The sequence below is a fragment of the Ochotona princeps genome, chromosome 19, assembly GCF_030435755.1.
Source record: "Ochotona princeps isolate mOchPri1 chromosome 19, mOchPri1.hap1, whole genome shotgun sequence".
Lineage (NCBI taxonomy): Eukaryota > Metazoa > Chordata > Mammalia > Lagomorpha > Ochotonidae > Ochotona > Ochotona princeps.
In genome coordinates this window covers 42,818,055-42,837,672 of record NC_080850.1, presented here as the reverse complement: position 1 = coordinate 42,837,672, position 19,618 = coordinate 42,818,055, and the positions used below count along the sequence as shown (strand labels likewise).

The window sequence follows — 19,618 nt, the reverse complement described above, 5'->3', positions numbered from 1 at the left end:
TTAGAATGGCTGATCCAGGAAGCACAGGGCCATAGCAAATTAATTTTATTTAATTTGTAATGAAGCACATGGGCCAAGCATGCTGTGCGGCTAATGTTGACAATAACACTGGAAAGCCAAGGTTTTTGGTTCAGGCGCTTCTGATTTGCCTGTACCGTCATTAATGTAACTTGTTCCCATATTGTTCATCTTGCCTTACAAGTTAGTAGGATGAACTGCTCATTGCATTGCGTCTTCCCTAGGTTACTCACTGATTCTGAAGTATAGAAGCTGCCAGCTCAAATTTGATTTATTGAAAGATTTATTTAATTTACTTGGAAGGCAGAGTTATGGATGGAAAGACGGGAGATGCCAATCTGTTGGCTCATTTCCCAAATGGGCACAACAGCAAGGCAGGCCAGATGGAAGCCAGCCGCCTGATTCCTTCCCACGTGGGTGCAGCAGCCCAAGCACCCACGTGGGCAGCCATGTTTTGCTGCTTTCCCAGGAGCATTAGCAGGGGGCTGGATAGCAACTGGAACAGCTCAACTCCAACCTGGGCTGCTACAAAATGTTGACCTTGCAGGCAGCGGCTTTAACCCACTATGCCACAGCGCTGGCTGGCCCTCAAGGCCAAGCCGGAGTAACACAAAACAAACCTTACTGAAGTGTTAGAACATTTGTTCCCACGCCTCTTTAAAAATATGATTTGATTACATAACACTTAGAAAAACATAGGGAGGTTGTTTTTTAAACAAAATTTTAGGAGCCTAGGAGTACAAAATGGTTTGTTGACAACTAAGAAAAATATTTAGATGCTCACGTAGGGGCCAATATTTAGAGTTTCAGTTATTGCCATCACTTCTCCAGTTAGTTGGGTAACACTAACTTGATTTCTTGCCCAGTAGTGCATCCTGGGATGGAGCGGAAACTTCGAGATTAATTCCAAGTCGCAACATGTTAAATTCTAACCGCTTTTGAGTCGCTTATGGAATGACCTGATACCAGCCACTTTACTTTTGTTTTTTTCTTTCAGCATATTAATTTTAAACCAAATTTCACGTATCAGTGATTTATCCACTTCCGGTCTGGAGGGGTGTGTGTGAAGGCAAAGGTATGGAGACTATGCTAACACCAAAACACAACCCAAACAGCATCTTCCCGTTCCGGCCCTCCCCCATCTGGGCAACATAGTAATTCTAGCAGGAGTCTGGCAGGGCAGGAAGGTGCCATAAGATACATCCTCAGCGACTTCAAGTATATATGTTTCACTGGGATCTTGAGAGAGAAAATAAAATTGAAAATAAAATTAAAAGAAGTTCATTTTGGGGCAAAGTATTATTATTTTTTGAAATCCATGCTTATTTTTTTCATAATATTCATTGCCATGAACTTTTTAAAAAGATTTATTTATTTGTATTGGAAAGTTAGATAATTAGAGGAGGAGAGACAGAGAGGAAGATCTTCCGTCTGATGGTTCACTCTCCAAGTGACCGCAACAGCTGGAGCTGAGCCAATCCAGAGTCAGGAGCCAGGAGCTCTTCTGGGTCTCCCACATGGCTGCAAGGTCCCAAGGCTTTGGGCCATCCTCCACTGCTTTCCCAGGCCACAAGCAGGGAGCTGGATGGGAAGCAGAGCTGCTGGGATTAGAACCGGCGCCCATATGAGATCCTAGCACGTTCAAGGCGAGGACTTTAACCACTTCGCGCCGGGCCCTGCCATTAACTTTTTAACGGCCCCTCCCCCTCGACTGGATTTCAAGTTTTCACGCACCAAAATGCACTTTTTCACTTAGTTTCTGGACGGACCTCTGGATTGGAATCAGGTTTGTTGATGCAGCAGGGGGACAAAAGAGCTTAAGAATGGTTGAGGTTTTCCTCCTTGCACACCTTCACGTCTAGCTTCTGAAAGTGGGGTTTGGAGTTACAGCAGGGTCCTCTGCCAGGCCTCCAGGTGCACAGTGTGCACGACAGAAGGGGAGGGCCAGTGGGCAGCCGCCCTGGCAGCGGCGGGACGGACGCTCCAACTTCTGGAGTCCCGCGCCAGCACCAGAGGTTGTGGGGTCCCCGCAGGGCCACCCACTACCCACAGACGGCACACGACACACAAAGGCCAGCCCCCGTCCCCATCAGTGAGCGGCGGCCCGAGCCCCGCCGGGGTTCCTGGCTCTGAGAGACCGTGTGTCAGGTGGGGGACGGTGGATGCAGTGATGTCACCCTCTGGCCCGCTCGAGGATGCTCCGACAACCCTGGGAAAACCTGCACCACCGCGCCCTGAAGGCTCTCAGCTCACTCAGCTCTCAAGAGCCCTCCTAAACCACCGGCTTGTTTGCTCTCACTTCTCTCCGGGGACCCTGCGGGGAAGCGTCGCTTCCCACGATCGGCCTCCTCCAGAGACAACACGCCCGCCCGCGGGTCGGCTCGGCTCTCGCCTCACCGCCCGCGCGAAGGTGGCGAGGGGGGCGTGGCCCGGCCCTCGCTGGCATCGGCAGCCAATGAGCGCGCCGTCTGCTTTCCAGTCGACGATCTGACCAATCGGGCGGCTCGGTGTCATCTTCGGCTCTTACTCGGCTCTTTTCGCGGATGCCCGCGGCAGGCGGAGGGGGGCGGGGGCCGCGGCCGCTAGAGAGTGAAAGAGAGACGCTTTCCTCTTTTTTTTTTTTTTGTAATTTTTTTTTCCATGTGTTCACTTCCGGGTCCGGCGCCGATCCGGATGCCCGAGGCCGAAGGATGTTTGACCTCCGGATAAGCGAGGCGCCTCTGTGCATTCATTGCCGGCTGCATCGGAGGCTCCAGCGGCGGCCCGGGCGGCGACTGTCCGGCCAGCGGCGGCGGTAGGAGGCACCGGCAGGAGTCCGCGCTGCGCTCCCTCCCTCCCTGCGTGGCTCGCTTTCCTCCTCCGGCCGCCTCCGCCGCGGCTGACGGACCGACCGAGGCAGGCCGGCCGGGGGCGCCGCCCGCACCACCCCGCGGCTCGCGGCCGCGCCTCTGAGGTAAAAGCCCCGGTCGGCGCGGCCGCTGCTCTGAGGTAAAGCCCCCGTCGGCGCGGCCGCTCGGCAGGCAGGCGGGCAGGCCGGCAGGCTCGGGCGGCCCTGGGCCTCGCGGGTGGGGCTGCGTGGGCTGCGCGGGGAAGGCGCTCGGGTGGGCGAGGGCGCCGGCTGGGGTGCTGCTGCGAGGCCCCGGGGAGAAGCCTCGAGCCGTGGGCTCGGGAGGCGCCCGGCCCGGCCGCAAAAGTTGCCCGAGTGTGGCGGCGCGAGTGGGGGGCGCGTCGGGGGGCGGGCGAGCGTTCCCGAGGGGTCTCCGGGGCCCGGGCCGGCGCGGCTACCTGCGGAGTCGGGGTTGGGGTGTGTGATGGGGGGGTGAGGGCGCTCGGGAAGGAGCCTGGCCGGGCCAGCCGGCTGTTCCAAGATGAACTTCCCGTTGGGGTGTTTGTGTTTCGGGAGCGGGGGCAGGGACTTACCTATTTAATGGAGCTTCTCGCTTGGCTCAGAAGTTGAGCAGGGCGTGAGTCAGGCAAAGGGAACCGCATCTCCGTGGCTTCTCCCACACGCCGCCTCCAGTGGGCTCTCGGTGCCCAGCGCCCACGGGGCTGCCCAGCTTGGGGGTGGGGTGGGGTGGGGGTGATGGGGATGAGGGCGATCGGCGGCCTGGAAGGGGCGAAAGTTGAGGGGCGAGCGAGCGGGCGGGCAGAGGGAGAGGCGGCCCGTCCCTGTGCTCAGTGCCCGGGCGCTGCAGTCCCAGGCACGTCGGCGTGAGAGGTTAGCAGAACGCCCAAGGAAAAGTGGACACCTGCTTGTTTGCAGGACACGAAGAAAAAACCACGTCCCCCTTTGTTTTACTTGGGTGCCTGCCTCTCCTGATGGGAATGCCCGGTGCCCAGGGAAGGGAGGAGAGGTTGAACTGGTATCCACCATACAACAGTTTTTAAAATAAAAAAAAAAAAAACCCAAAACTCTGGATTGTAACAATCGTGTGTGTGTGTGTGTGTGTGTGTATCTTTGAAGGTGATCGGCTTTCCTTATAGATATTGGGACAAATATGAAAAATGAGTGGTTTAGGATTAGAAAGATGTGAGGCCGCTTTAAGGAAGCCTGTTCCACCAAAACATCAAATCTGGTTTGTGACATTTTTACACCTTTTTTTTGTTTGTGGCATTTTTTTGCACTTTTTTTTTTGAGATGTACTTGTTTATGACAGTTCTTTTCAAAGTTTACTCTAGCTGTATCCTAAGCTATTACAGATTTCATTTGTATTTTGTGGGTTAGCCTTTGCAGTTGCATGACAGGAAAATCGGTCGTTTGGGGCATTGAAAGAAAGATATTATCAGATACTTTGTGTGACTCGGGCGTGCATTTGTAACAGTGGGGAGACACTTGCGGTTGAGTGGGCTTGACATGTCTGAATGGACAGCAGGTAGCAGTGGTTGGATTTGCGGTGTTCAATTTCATCGCTGATATGTGTAAGACTTCTGGCTTGGTCTTGGAATGATTATCTTGACTGACTGACTGGCCTCATTGACCTCTTCAGCTGTTTATCAACTTCAGAACTAATGCATTAGGTAATTGTTGATACTTTCATTATTAGATTGGCAAACATTAACAATATTAACAAAATCTCCAACACATGAAAGTCATTTATTTCTTGCTTCAAAATGACCGGTTTGTATTATAGTCAGGGAATAGTTTCATCCAGCAAGACCTTTGCTATGTGTCAGGGACTTTATGATGTGGTGAGGATGGAAGCGTGGATAGAGAAATGAGTGAGAGGCGGGGGAGCATCCTTCAGGGGAGAAAGAGCGCAAAGGAATTGCAACACAGGATTCCTGAGGGCTTATTAGAGGTGCCAGGAAGCATGGCGTGTGTGTAGGGGTGCTGCCTGTTGGGATGATGAGCGTGTGGAGTTGGTGACGCTTGGCTTGGGCCTTAAAATATTCTAACAGGCAGAGGGGGCCTGGGAGGGCTGGGTTCCTGGGCAGAGTGGAGCATGAGTAAGGCAGATGGTTGAGCTGCACCCAAGGCTGCTGGGCCAGAGGTCTTTGCCGAAGAGGAAGCTGTGGAAAGAGGTGGAGATGAGGCCGAGGGAGGTCAGAACATCTTGTATTTATAAATGAGTCAGATGAAGGTGTGAAAGTCCAAGGATATGGAGCCTGTGCTGGGGCTAGTGGATTGGTCCAGACAGTGCAAGATTCAGGAAACCGTGGCAGCAAAATAGCCATGTTTGTGGCAGAATGCAGCAAAGTAGGTAATGCAAAACAGTCTGTACATGGTGTTGTTCCATTTCTCTACTTGTCTGTGAATATGGGTGTGTCTGCTCGTCTGGTAATTGGTTTTACATGAAATAGATTCAGACTGTAAAATGTGGCTCTGGAAGGCCTGGGATGCTCTCTAGTGCCTGCTCCATGGCCTGGATCCCTGTGATCCCCTCCACGCTGGGAGGACACCATTGTTCTGGTTCAGATTTTTCTCCAAATGGGACAAATGGCTGACTGTTTAGCTTTCTAGGGCTTTCCATAAGGTTGTAGTTAGCTAAGCAGAGAACTGCTGAGATGTTAAATGACAAATAGGTTGGTTGATACTTGTATTAATGTTAAAATGTTTGAAAGTCAAGTTTATTATAAGTATAGTGAAATGCAAGGAATCTGCATGTGAGAAGAATTAACTACAGTAGTGGTATAAACTGAGAGACTTCAACGATTCCAGGTACTTACATGTGTGGTTTTTGGTCATAAATATAAAATGATCCTCAAGTAATGGAGCCCTAAACTCACTCTCATAGCTCTACTTTGTTTTAAATTATTTATTTATTTTAATTGTTTGAAAGGCAGAGAGAGACTGAGAGATGGATCCTTTCTCTATTGTCTCGCTTTCCAGATGCCCATAGCAAATGGGGTGAGGCCAGGGGTAGCCAGGCGACAGGATTAAGGGTAAGAGGTGGAGGGTTAACTTTGCCATCACTGTTGCCTCCCTGAGTGCACTTGGGCAGGAAGCTGGCATATGGTAACCCTGGCATTCTTTTATCAGATGTCCCAAACAGAGGCTTTTTTTTTTCTAACATTGTTTATATAGTTGAGGGGCATGCATGTCCTTGTGGGTTTCTGATTAGGATGTGAAGGGTCAAGGCGTGGAGGAAGGTGGTTGAGACACATGTTTCAGTTCTTTTTTTCTCCTGTGTCCGCAGGAGGCGGGAACCCCCTCCTTGATGTCAAACTACATTAGCACCCAGGGATGAGGGACCATCATTTGATGATGCCTAGAGACCCTGTTTTGGGGAAGAGTGTTCCAGGGCTGTTACTACAGTGCTTTTGATAGTTCTGAGTCACTTGTTGGCTTTGTTGCGCTAGTGTTGAGAAAAATCTCTCCAACGCCTGTTGGATGACCAGGTCCACCATAGTGCAGGCGATGTCCTCTGCTGGCCTAGAATGAGCTGACTGTTACGGCTGTCGGGTTCATCTGGGCGTGCAGTCCACACACAGGTATCAGCAGCTGAGGAGACCTGGTTCCAGTTCATGCACTCCAAGGTTGGACCACATGTGTTGTGGTTTTCCCTGTGCCCAAGATTTGGGTCCAGTGATCCAGTGGGGGTTCCCCAAGAAACCCTGCCTGGAATGGCCTCAGAGTCTGGAGTGACTTGTTTGCGCCAGCCATTGAAGGTTCAGGTTTGGTGTATCACCTGTACTGGGCAATGCACGTAGGGGTAGATGTAGCTGCCTGGCCAGTTCCACCTCCAGTCATATCTCATGAGGACGGATGGGTGCTATGGCCTGGCCCAGCCCAGCCTGCCACAGGCCCAGTCTTCACGCATACGAGAGAGTGCTGTCCTAGTTGGGGCTACCCCTAGGGTTCCCCACCGGACCCATCTCCCTCTCTGGTTTTTGCACGTGACAGTATATGCTGCAGCCCAACATAGTCTGTCCTGTACTCCATCTGGCTCTTATGTACTCCCATAGGTGCTGCAGATTAGCTCAGTCTGACCTGCCCCCAGACCCAACCCCACATGTGCGGATGGGTGCTGCTGCCTTGACCAGCCTGGCCCACCCTCAGCCCTGACTCTTGTGCTCAACAGCAGTTGCTGCAGCCCAGCAGGGGAGTGCCCACTGTTTCTGTATCAGGCCAAGTCCTTGAATGCTTGAGCCTGCCAGGTGGTAGGGCGGGCCAACCTGGCATGACTTGCACCCAGTCCTGGAACTTGCCAGTGGGTGCTGTGGCCTCACCCAGCTGGCTGGCACCCATTCTAGCTTATGCATGTCAGCCTATCCTGGCTTAAGCACGGCAGCCTAGCCCACCAAGCTGGGTCCTGATCACTGGCAAATTCCCCTCCTGACTCCACACTTTTCAGTCATGGTACAGGGAAGGTTTTTTTTTTTTTTTTTTTTTTTTTTTAATGAGTTGTTTCTGTTTACTAGCATTCAAGAAAGATTTAACAGTATAACTGAATTTGTGTTAATCTTCAGTTTCTCCATAACAGTACCCTGTGTTACAATTTAAGTGCCTACTTGTACAAAGACCATAAATGATACTTTTGAGACAACTCTGTGATGTGGGTGGTGTAACCCCATTTTTGAGAGCAGGAAACAATTTCTAGAGCTTCAGAATCCTGTTGAGAATTTATTCTGCAAGTAGCAGAGTGCATAGTTGGATCTCTTTTTCTTTCCTCCTGGTCTTTGATTTCTTCCTCTCTTTGTTTTCTTTCTGTCCTCCCAACACCCACTCCCCACCCCAGTCCCTTCTCAAGCAGTTGGCACATGTGGTGTTACTGGTTAGTATGTGTCTGAATGTTGATGATGCAGTTTTCTTTGGGAGTGTTGTCTTTCTGTAATTGTAGGGATTCTATAGGTGCAGGCAGTGTAGGTCCGGTAATGGAAACTCAGAGTGTTGCTTCTGTGCCCAGCTGCAGGAAAGACCCATAAATAGGGGTCAGGAGTCATTGGCTTTTCTTTTAAATTAAAAAATGCTTTTTTTTTTTTTAAATTTGGAAAGAGGGGAGAGAGAATGAGAACACACACACACACACACACACACACACACGGAATGGACATGTGAGGGAGCACAGCAGCCAGGTGTGGGTCTGAGAGAGAGCGAATGAGAATGAATAGAATGGGTAGACGGGCATGTAAGCGAGCAGAGCAGCCAGGGCTTGTCTAGAAGCTACAGGTGGGCAGGCAGTGAAGGTCTCCCGTGTAGGTCTGAGACACCAGCTTGGGCCCTCGCTGCTGTGCTGGCAGAGTGGGAGTCTGGGGCTGGAGCCCACAGGGGATCCAGGTACATGGTATAGAACGTGCCTGACTCAACCCTGACTCCCGTATTTGGGATTCTTACTGTATAGAGATGAAGTGTGTCTTACCCACCACTTGTGAAGTGTATTTGGAAAGCCTGTGAGTTACTCGGAGAAGGTGGCATGACAGGCATAGGTGAGGGTAGCAGACTTTCAGAGACACTATGGAAGCTGCTCTTATATGTGTTATCTAGTTCCCTTCTCAAAGCTGAAATTTAGAAAGTGTAAGTATTTGGAATTGGCTACTGTAGCGGGATTGAGAAAGGTAGCTACTGAAGTGTCTTTAGACTGTAGTGAATCGTACTAATCCCTGTCTTATCTGAGTTAGGAGATACAACTTTAGCAGTGGACTTGAAATGTTTATGTGGTTGGGTGATAAGACATACTTTGTGCGGTTGTCTTTAGTCATATGTTATATAATTTGATTTCACTTAACGAAAGTTGGTGGCCAGATCGTGTCCATGTGACTAAATCATATCCACTTAAAATTATTTATTTTTATTTAAAAGTCTGTCACAGATGAAAGGAGATACAGAGAGTGAGAGAGCCTCCATCCATCGCTCATTCACTCCTCAAATGGCAGAAATGGATGGGACTGAGCCCATCTGAAGCCAGGAGTCAGGACCCTTCCCTGGGTATGGGAGCCCAAGCTCTGTGCGGTCCTCTGCTGTTTTCTCAGGCTGTCAGCATTTAGCTGGATGGAAAGTAGGGCAGGCTGGACTTGAGATGGTGTCTTTATGGCATGCTGGTGCTGCAGGGCTATCCCAACATGCTGTGCTGTGGAGCTGGGTCCCCTTAGCCACATTTTTTAATACCTTTCAGTGGAACTAGGAGAAAACTCATAGATCCTGTTGATACATACAGGTTTATAGTACTTTTTTCCCTGTACAGTGTGGAGATGTTAGATTTGAAGTTATGTTCAAATTTTCTACATTTATTTAGCTAATTTTGTGTTAGGTACGTTTGCTTAGAAAAAAGGGGGGTGGAGAGAGCTTCCTTTCATGGTCTCTGTCAGCGCAGAAAATTGATATGAAGTGACAAGGTATGGTGCCTGGCGAATAGGAAGCACTTACGTAAATCTTGCCTTCATCTCAGAAGCTGAGCTATGTGAGTTATTGGAGGGGTGATTGGTGAGTAGAATAAGCAGAGTGTTGGGAGTAGCCTGTTAGAGGAGCCTCATCAGTGACCTCTGTTTAACCTTTTCATCAGAGTAAATAATGCTCTGCATTCTCTTTGCACTGTGTACTGCCTGAAGCCTGTGCCTTACTGAGGGGCAGTCCACTTCCCTAGATTCTACAGTAGGATTGCTTTTCAGCTGTTTGTGAGGTGTTCCTCCATATGTTGGAAGTGGAAATTGGGTACCATAGGTGATACACTATGACTGGTTTTTGTAACAAACCAAGTGGAATTCCATCAGTGGGTCCTGCATTCTGAAGTTCTTGTGAGAGAACGTTGGAATAAAATGTTCAAAGCATATAGATTTTAAAATGTTTTTTTTTTAAAGATTTATTTATTTTCATTACAAAGTCAGATACACAGAGAGGAGGAGAAACAGAGAGGAAGATCTTCCGTCCAATGATTCACTCCCCAAGTGAGCCGCAATGGCTGGTGCTGCGCCGATCCAAAGCCGGGAACCAGGAGCTCTTCCAAGTCGCCCACGCCGGTGCAGGGTCCCAAGGCTTTGGGCTGTCCTCGACTGCTTTCCCAGGCCACAAGCAGGGAGCTGGATGGGAAATGGAGCTGCTGGGATTAGAACTGGCACCCAAATGAAATCCCAGCGCTTGCAAGGTGAGGACTTTACCTGCTAGGCCATCACTATTCCTGGACAGGTTTTTGTTCTTGTGTTGTTCTGCTTTCTTCCCCTAAAATTGCCCTCATGTTCGGTTTCATCACATTATTTGTTCCTCGTACTAGTGGAGGATAACTGCTTTGAGATCATGGCAGTTTGTGAGAAGGTAGATTTTCTTTTCTTTTTTTTTTTAAAGATTTATTCATTTCATTACAGCCAGATATACACAGAGGAGGAGAGACAGAGAGGAAGATCTTCATCCGATGATTCACTCCCCAAGTGAGCCGCAGCGGGCTGATGTGCGCCGATCCGAAGCCGGGAGCCTGGAACCTCTTCCGGGTCTCCCACGCGAGTGCAGTGTTCCAATGCATTGGGCCGTCCTCAACTGCTTTCCCAGGCCACAAGCAGGGAGCCGGATGGGAAGTGGAGCTGCCGGGATTAGAACCGGCGCCCATATGGGATCCCGGGGCATTCAAGGCGAAGACTTTAGCTGCTAGGCCATGCCGCCGGGCCTGAGAAGGTAGATTTTCGAATCGTGGTAACCTAGTGACCTAGGAGGAAGAATTTTCCTTTTTCTTACATACAGTGACAGTAGCAGAAAAGATGGTGGAGGCGAGAGGAGGAGGGGAGAATCCCAGCATTTTAGCACAGTGAATCACGGGAAGGTTGAGCAGTGCTTGGTTAGTAGCACGGCGGGATCTTAATGACTGGGACAGTGCTCCTCAAGTCAGGAAGGAGGCGGTAAATGTGATTGTGTCCACTTGGCAGATTGTGTCCATGAGGCCCGGGCCCTCGGCCTGCTTCTGTGACCCTGGGCTGGTCTCCTGTGCTACAGACTTCTGTGTTCTTGGGGTTTCCAAAGAGAAGCTGGAGACTTTTTCTTTGTCTTTTTTTTTTATTATTATTTTTTTTATTTTAAGGGTAACACAAGCTAAGAGGCGTTTCTTTTAATCTTCCTTTAGGCAGTAATGTGGTCTACTTAAGTGAAAGTATGCAGGAATGAGTGGAACGGTAGGTGTCTTTATGTAGATTTCTTGGACATGCACAGTGAAGGACTCTGCACATACGTACACGTGTGAATGCATTCGCGTGGATGCATGTAGATACGGTTGTAAGTGTCTAGAAGCCATCTATCTTCTGGGCTGATTTGTGGCAGGATGGTTGTTTCTGGAGAGTGAGGTTTGGAAGGATTTCGTTTTTATATTTTCTACATTTCTCTGTTTTGTTAAATTTTTAGTGTGGTTCTTATTGTCTGAAAAAGGCTTTTATTTTTTGAGGAAAAAAATAGAATTTGGATGGAGGATGTTGTTTTCTGCCAATTTAGAGTTTAATGTGCAATTAGATAGAATTGTATCTTACCTTGAAAAAAATCTACTTAAAGTACATTGATATTTCGCAGTCTCTTTATTTTTAAAATTGAATTTACAAAAAATATTTGCATTAAAGTTTCTGTGAGAATTGGCCACGTGGTACCTTTTTTTCTTGTAAGTGTATGTAATGAAAATTCTGAACTCCTGAAAAAATTGGAGTTATTAACTGAGATTTAAAAGTTTTAAACTTGTTTGATTTTGATTTCAGGTACTATGTCCTAGTTGTTGGATTTATGTGGTACATTAAACTCAGAGTTTCCTTTAGTTAAAAAGGGAAGTGAAAATGTTTTTTCTTACACTCAGTCTGTGTGTAATGTTTGTTTTCTATTTTTGTGAAGGATTTACTTTATATTTTAGCAATGAATACTGTCCTTTCGAGTCACAGGCAGATACATTAGGTAATGTATTAGGGAGAAAAGAAAGGAAATTTATTGTACTTTGCTAAATTTATGGTTGACACATAGATGACTGCAAGACTCTTTACTTAAATCCCAGTGGGGAGTTCAAAAAAGCTTATTATCATTTTAGAGATAAAGCTTGTAAGTGTTAGTTGTAGGTGACATTTACAAAAAATGTGTATTTTAATAATAAAAGTTTTTCACATTTCTCCATGGATCTGAGTTAGATCTGACTCCCTTCACCCCACATGTAAATCTCGAAGATGTGAGTCTGGTTCGTTTTATTTACTGAATTTCTTTTTCTGTTGTATGATAGTCATGGTACATTGTGGCGTAAGTATTTTACCTATAGAAATGAAATACTGCAAACATTTGTAGTTAAGAAAGTATCAAGATGAGACTAGCTATTTAAAATCATTCCTTTGAATGTTTTCTGACCAGTTATTGAAAACTGATTAGGATATATATTGTGTATTTAGGTATTGTTGTGTTAACTATCTTTTAAGCTGGTTTTTGTAAGACTGAAAAAAATCTTTTCTTTTTTTTAAAGATTTACTTATTATTATTGGAAAGCCCGATATACAGAGAGCAGGAGAGACAGAGAGGAAGATCTTCCATCCGATGATTCACTCCCCAAGTGAGCTGCAACGGCTGGTGCTGCGCCAACCTGAAGCCGGGAACCAGGAACCTCTTCCGGGTCTCCCACGCGGGTGCAGGGTCCCAGAGCCTTGGGAAGTGGAGCTGCCGGGATTAGAACCGGCGCCCATATGGGATCCTGGCGTGTTCAAGGCAAGGACTTTAGCCGCTAGGCCACGCCGCCGGGCCCGAAAAAAATCTTAAACATCTAGAATGCAAATATTAAATATGCCAAGGTGAATTTTTATCATATGTATTATATTATCATATGAATTTTTATCATATTTCATACTTCTGAAAAAATGTGCCTTGAGAAATTAGGTTTTTTCTCCTATGACAGATAAAGGAGGTAAGAAAACTACAGTTTTCATGGTAGTCCTAACTGGGGCCAGGAAGGCTGACAGAAATAGGTGAGCAGTAGTTCCCAGTTTACTTCACTTTTATTACTGTCGTGGGATCTTTAGAGAAAAACAAACAAAAACTGTTAGGATCCCATGCGTGCTGCTTTACATTTCAGTCTGAGGATAGGATCATGACATTGACTTATTAGAATTTCTACAGGCCATTCCAATGTGCAGCAGAATGGAAAATGGGTATTTCTCTTTTTTATGTATGTCGTAGCCTCTCTTAATTTAATTGATGAATTTTTTAAAAATTTGAAGTTGTCTTTTCAATTGTGGATGGGAGTGTGAAGATGATAAAAAAGAAATGCATACAAAATATTAGCAATAGATGGGGACAGCTAACCTCCCGCTTGTGGCACTGGCATCCTATTTGGGACAATTCTAGTCCCAGCTGCTGCACTTCTGATCCAGCTCCCTGCGAATGGCCCAAGTACATGGGCTCTGCACTGGCTCCGGGCTCCCAGCTTTGGATGGGCCCAGCTCCAGCCATTGTGGCCACTTAGGGAGTGAACTAGCAGATGGAAGATTTCTCTCTCTGTGTCTGTCTTTCCCTCTCTCTCTGTAACTCTGACGTTCAAGTGAAATACATGAATTTGGAAAAGGAAAAGAAAATATTAGGAAGCGGGCCACCTTAAAGAAGTGACTTGTTTATGGGGCATGGTATCCTCATTGATCCCGCTCTGTTCTTTGCTTTGTGGCAGTTTTTAATAAGTGCAGTATCATTGTGGAAGATTGCTGAGGTTTGAGAAGGGTGTTAAAAGAAAATTTACCCATGGGCCCGGCGGCGTGGCCTAGCAGCTAAAGTCCTCGCCTTGAAAGCCCCGGGATCCCATATGGGCGCCGGTTCTAATCCCGGCAGCTCCACTTCCCATCCAGCTCCCTGCTTGTGGCCTGGGAAAGCAGTCGAGGACGGCCCAAAGATTTGGGACCCTGCACCCGCGTGGGAGACCTGGAAGAGGTTCCAGGTTCCCGGCATCGGATCGGCGCGCATCGGCCCGTTGCGGCTCACTTGGGGAGTGAAACATCGGATGGAAGATCTTCCTCTCTGTATATCCGGCTTTCCAATAATAATAATAAAATCTTTAAAAAAAAAAAAAGAAAATTTACCAAGAGTAAATTAAAGTTGGTTAAGAGGGAATCCTGAGAGCTAAGTGATTAAAAAAATATACATACATTGAAGTTACTATAAACTATAAGGAAGTAAGAATTGTTGGTAACCCAGAGTTATTTATTTTAGATTGTACTTACACTGATTTGTATTTTTCGTGGCACATTGGGGCAGAAGGATCTTGAAGACTGTTGAATGTAACAGCACTTCGGCTCTGCTGTCCCTCATACTGTTGCTGATTTGTTTTTTCCCTTGATGGGAATCTTTTGCTGTAGTTATAGGATGTCCTACATATACCAAATTATCTCTACTATGTGTAGTCGGCATATTTATACAGATTGGTACACTAAGCCAATAGGGTTTTATAGAATTATTGTATTATGATATTTGTGATAAATTGGTGTCCGTTTTGTGACTCATCTGATGCTACTTCTTGGGTAAGAACACTCTTAGCAGTGAGAGCATTTCTCCTTGGACAGAATGGGAGTATACCGTTTTATGATGAGTTTAGTATTGGCAGTTCAGCAAACCTGTTTCTGCTTGGTAACAAAACTATATTTGGCCATTTTTCTCTGCATTGCCAAGGTTAGATTTCTGGACACTGCCCTGGCAGGAGAATTTATGGCAGAGAAAGTTAGCTTTGGAAGTTAAGTATGGACCATGAGAGTGAAGAATTATTTTGGGTTCTCCAAAATACATCCATATAGGTAAAAAATTCAGGGTGTTTATGTATAGAACCATTATTTCTTATTGAAATTTCGGCATCCAGAATACTCTGAAAAGCAATTTTTGCGTGTGTATTTTGCACTAGCTAGTTTTTTTTGTCTTTTACAGAATGTCATGAACTGTTATCTGTATTTTCATGTGTTGGTGGATTTCACTGCAGAAGTAACATGTCTGGTGATGGTGTGCCATCCCAGCCTTCCCCAGGGTTGGAATCCCTGGACAGTCTGGGTCCCAACACATGTTGGGAAAAGTGAAAATAGACTGCTGGGCTTGAGTCAGTTTGCATTTTCCTCTCAATAAAAACAGCACAGCAGAAACCACTCAGCATCCGATTCTGAGATGGAGTTTGAGTGAGATGCCAGTAAGTGATGTTTGTTTACTCCTCTCCCCCGTTTTAAGAAAATTTACAAATGTGTATGTACTAAGAGGCATTGTATCTTTTTCTGAGTTGCTTTCCATGACAGCTGTTGAAAGTGTTTTTTAGTTATGTTTTTCTTTTTTGTTAACTGTTCCTCTGGGCGCTGCTGTGGTCCCAGAAGTACTGTGGAGTGGGAAGCTTGAGATGGAGAAACTTTCAAATAACTTTGGCATAGCTGAGTGTTCTTAGTGCACGTGGTTGTGTAACTTTACCTCTGTACATGGTAACTTCATGCCCAAGCACCTGCAGGCAGCCATCTTTGCACATATCCTGGCTTCCTTTTTTATAACAGAAAAGAGCAGGGTGTGGTTCTAATGCTTCTGTTTTAGTTTCCTTTCACTTCCTTAATTTGTTTTTAAGACTTCATTGCAAAACTCTTTATACCTGCCTTGGCTCATGTTTTGCCTTCAGTTCCTAATCCTGTCCTCTCTGTTTTTAATTTTTTTTCTATCCTTTTCATTTCCTTTGCACTTCCCTTCCCTCCCTTTTAAAATAATATTCTTCAGGAAGAGTAACTTATAATTATGGTATTCCAAATCAGAAACATTTCCTGCTTGCTGGGATGGTGACAAAAGAATTTACTTATTCTTAATTTTCCTTAAAAAGGATCTTCCTGCAATGGAGTGGTGATGGTGTCACTCCTTGTCATGGCGTGGTGTTCTGGGTGTGTGCTCCCTTTGCTGTCGCTCCGTCTTAAAACCCTGAGGAGTGATGGATGGTGAGCACTGGTGTTGCATCCTTGTAAGTTGCATTTTTCTTTTTCTTTTTTTTTCTATTGGAAAGTCAGATTCACAGGAAGGAGGAGTGACAGAAAGATCTGTCTGTTGGTTCACAATGGCTGGAGTTGAGCTGAGCCAATCCTAGAGCCAGGAGCTAGGAGCCTAGAGCCTTTTCCTGTCTCCTACGGGGATGCAGGGTCTCCCAGGCCAAAAACAGGGAGCTGGAAAGGAAGTAGAGCAGCCAGGACACAAACCAGTGCCCATATGGGATCCCAGTGCTTGGAGCATGGGGATTTTAGCCGTTGAGCCATTCCACCAGGCCCACTTGCATTTTTCAGTTCACATGGGTGTCAGGCACCCTGAGGTATACAGATCCTGATGGAACGGGTAAACTTACAGCGTAGTTATCTTCTGCTGTCAAAGATAAGGTCTAGGACTTTGTGGTTAGGTTACATGCGTTTGCTGCATGCAGTTCTACTGGAGTCCCTGTGATGCTTCATGTTAATGCTTACTTAAACTGTGATGTCAGGGGTGCTTGTCTTGTTTGTTTTTGTATTTCCTGTGCTGGGTATAAAATAATAGGTCTCTAATGATCGGTTACTTGTTAAGTGGGTGGATTTGTTATTTCTTTCTTTTTTATTAGGGAGAATTTTAACGTGAGAGAACCTTAACTAAACACTTCCCTGAGACACCAGTTTCATCCAAGACATTTTGCATTGTCACAAATGTATGAGACAAATTTTAGAAAAGTTGGTCTCTGCTTAAACAAAATAATTAATGCAAGCATCTGTTACTGAGTCTTGAACATACAATACTTGATGGAAAGATTTTTTAATGATAAATAAAATTGAGTACAGTTTTGGACTCATCAGAAAATTTCTAGAAATACTTTGTTTTCTGAGCATTCCAGTACATTGTGATTTTGTGTTAAGATACTTTTCTATGTTGGGTAAAAATTTCCCCCAGTTTCTACTTGGAGCTGTCTTCCCATTGAAGTCCACTTCCCTCTGTGTAGGTGCAGAGCAGTCTCGGCACTTGGAGAATCTCTGCATACTGCTCCCTGTGGTTAGCAGGCCTGCTCTGTTTTCTGTTCCTGTAATTCTTCCTTTTCCAGAATACCACATAAGTTGAGTCCTGTCATGTATACCCTTTAGAGCCTGGTGTTTTTGAATCTGTGGAATGTTTGCACAGTCCCTTTGTGTTTTCATTTTTTTTGAAATTATTTTATGATACAGTTTCATAGGCTTTAGGATTTCCTTTACCTCTGCCTCAAATCTTCTCCTTGCCCTCCACTGATTTTATACATATATATACACACACACATACACACACATATGTATACACAGACATACATACATACATACATTGTAGGCATGGACAAAGGCAGAGTCCAACATCCACTTGTTTAACAGTTTCATTGGGAGTCCATCTTTGATCTGGAAGCAGAGATACATACTGCATTCTGTCCTCACATCTGGATGATAATCTCTATTACACAGTTACTATATATCCCCTTAAATGAAAAGCCACAAAACAAAACCAACAACAGGAAGAAAAAAGAAATTTACCACACCATGAAGTTAAATAACATGCTGTGGAATGACTGATGTGTCACTGAAGAAATGAAAAAGAAAATGAAGAACCTTGAAGAAAATTTGAAATGAATAGCATCTCCAAACCCAAAGGCAAATGTGGAGAGCAACCATTGCTAAAATGGCAACAGAAGATTAAAAATCATTAAACAACGAACAACCCATTGCAAAAATGACAGGACCAAATTAACCACCTGTCCATATTAACCCTGAATGTAAATGGCTTAAACTCATCAATCAAATGTTGTAGATTAGTAAACTGGATCAAAAAGCAAAACCCATCTATCTGTTGCCTACAGGAGACACATCTCACCAACAAGAGTTTTTTTTTTTTCTTAAATATGAGTTTATTTGAAAGGCGGATTTAGAGGCAAAGGGGGAGAAGTCAGTGTCACGGAACTCCATGCTCCTAGAGGTGCAGGGACCTAAGAACTTCAGCCTTCTGTTGTCTTCTTGGGTGTGTTTGCAGAGAACTGGATTGGCAGTAGAACAGCAGGGATTTGAACTGGTGCTTATATGGGAGTTGGCATTGTAGGCATTGTAGGCATTGGCTTGGCTTACTGTGCTACAACGCCAGTCCCGGCAAGTAAGGCAACCCTGATCTCTAACAAACAGCCCCTCTTCATTGTGTTACTCATTTGTGGGTTTTCTGTTCAGATTGTCAGAAGTGTTTTGGGGAAAATTTCTCACTTTGGTCTGGGATGAAAATCTTTTTGCAGGGATGAAGTTGTATTCTTAGCTTCTGTTACCTGTTGCATGTTTTGATTTCAGAATGTTGTGGTTGTCCACTTGGTTGGTTATAATTGCAGTCAGTTATACTCTTAAGTCCCTTCTGTCATGGAAGTTCACGTTATTAGTTTCATAATCGGTGCCTGTGAATGAACCATTTCAACTTGTCATCTTTGCTCAGAGTAGATTTTTAAATTTTATTTATTTTTTAAGATTTATTTTTTAGGGCCGCTGGTGTGGCCTAGCGGCTAAAGTCCTCGCCTTGAACGCCCCAGGATCCCATATAGGCGCCAGTTCTAATCCCAGCAGCTCCACTTCCCATTCAGCTCCCTGCTTGTGGCCTGGGAAAGCAGTCAAGGATGGCCCAAGCCTTGAGACCCTGCACTCGTGTGGGAGACCTGGCTCCTGGCTTCGGATCGGCACAGCACCGGCCGTTGCAGTCACTTGGGGAGTGAGTCATCAGATGGAAGATCTTCCTCTCTGTTTCTCCTCCTCTCTGTATATCTGACTTTATAATAAATAATCTTGAAGTTCACTCCGCAGATGGCTCTACCGGCTATGGCTGGGCCAGGCCAAAGGCAAGAGCCAAGAGCCAAGGGCCCACACACTTCAGCCGTCTTCTGCTGTTTCTCCCTGGCTGTCACTGGGGAGCTCTATTGGACACAGAGCAGTCGGGACTTGAACTGATGCTTATGTGAGATGCCAGTGTTGCAGCTAGTGGCTTTAACTGATGACCACAACACTAGCCCCAATTCTTTCAATTTTCTTTTCTTTTTTCTATTTAGTTTTTTATTTTCTTTTTTCTATTTACTTTTATTGGAAAGGTAGATTTACAGAGGGAAGGAGTGTTGGAGAAAGGCCTTTCATCTGCTGGTTCCAGGAGCCAAAAACTTCTTGTGGGTCACTCCTGTGGTTGCAGGAACCTACGGACTTGAGCCAACCTCCAGAGAGCTGGATGGAAAGTGGAGCAGCCAGCGTCACACCACCTCCTACGGTGGGGCTTGCAGAGCGAGGATTAGCCAGTTGAGCCATCCTGTCGGGTCCCAGTTCCCATCATTCTTGGAGATAAGAGATAAGGATAATCTGTGCTTCTCTATGTGTGATAAACAGTAACTTTTTTTAAAGGCCATTTGAAAAGTATTTCCTTCTCTTCCACCTGTTGAACCTGTGAAACAGTTTTAATTATGAAGAACATTTTAATCTGGATAGTTAGAATATTAAATTAGACTTTCTAGTAATGTTTATGTTTACTGAGAAATTTGGCTTTTAGTAAAGTTTGTGATTTTAAAATGTTTCAATTATGTTTTAGTGATCCATGCCATTATATAATTGCTTTCAAACTGTAGATGTATTTATTGACTGCGACCCATAGGGATATAATTTGTTACCTGTGGAAATAGATTTTATGATGTGAACTATGGATGGATATGGGCATGTGCATAAACACATGAAAATACACATCCATTCAAAGAGTGCAAAT

At 45.6% G+C, this 19,618-nt stretch overlaps 1 protein-coding gene and 1 long non-coding RNA gene across 6 annotated transcripts in view; one reads left to right on the top strand and one right to left on the bottom strand.

The window, feature by feature from the left end:
* Positions 1-1,127: 1,127 nt before the first annotated feature.
* Positions 1,128-3,577, bottom strand: LOC131482705 (uncharacterized). The gene is made up of 3 exons (XR_009247239.1): positions 3,439-3,577; positions 2,416-2,600; positions 1,128-1,257 (listed from the first exon to the last, which is right to left on the bottom strand). It is a non-coding gene; the product is annotated as an uncharacterized LOC131482705 (long non-coding RNA).
* CSNK1G3 (casein kinase 1 gamma 3) overlaps positions 2,615-19,618 on the top strand; it is a 67,938-nt gene continuing 50,934 nt past the window's right edge. For 4 of the 5 annotated variants that reach the window (XM_058677920.1, XM_058677918.1, XM_058677919.1 and 1 more), the window contains exon 1: positions 2,615-3,006. The gene's annotated coding sequence lies outside the window, so the exon portion shown is untranslated. The remainder of the gene's footprint in view (positions 3,007-19,618) is intronic. The other variant, XM_058677917.1, reaches the window with a different exon arrangement.